This window comes from Egretta garzetta, unplaced genomic scaffold, assembly GCF_000687185.1.
Source record: "Egretta garzetta isolate BGI_Z169 unplaced genomic scaffold, ASM68718v1 scaffold526, whole genome shotgun sequence".
NCBI lineage: Eukaryota > Metazoa > Chordata > Aves > Pelecaniformes > Ardeidae > Egretta > Egretta garzetta.
In genome coordinates this window covers 1,054,137-1,054,615 of record NW_009259967.1, presented here as the reverse complement: position 1 = coordinate 1,054,615, position 479 = coordinate 1,054,137, and positions in this window count along the sequence as shown.

The following is a 479-nucleotide window of genomic DNA, read 5'->3' as shown; positions in this document are numbered from 1 at the left end:
TAGAAATATGAGGGGGAAGAAACTGTCCCTTATTCAGATTGAACTGCTTAAATGTGTTTCACTTGCCTTGTTGCTACACGTTGCTCTTCTGCCAGGACCTACTCACTCACTAAACATCTGGAACAACCACAGTCCATGCAGGACATAGACACACAGGGGACAAACAGAAATGACGAAGAGGTAATAGCAGGAAACTTGATGGATGACGAGTACAGGTGAGCAAGAGCAAGGCCCCCCCCCCAACTCTAACTGCTCACACCTTGAGCTAAGTGGTACCCATCTACCATTTTGAGGAAGGGCTGGGGCAGGAAAATCAGGAGTAACTGAAGGGGGACACTCTGCACTGGGTGTATTTCATGAGAGAGTCTACAGCCCTTTGAGGCCCAACATGCTAATTTTGAGTAGCCATTGCTCCCTGAAGCAAGAAAAATGAGGGCATGGTCCTGCCCTCAGCAGGATCCAGGCTCCTGCAGGGCTCA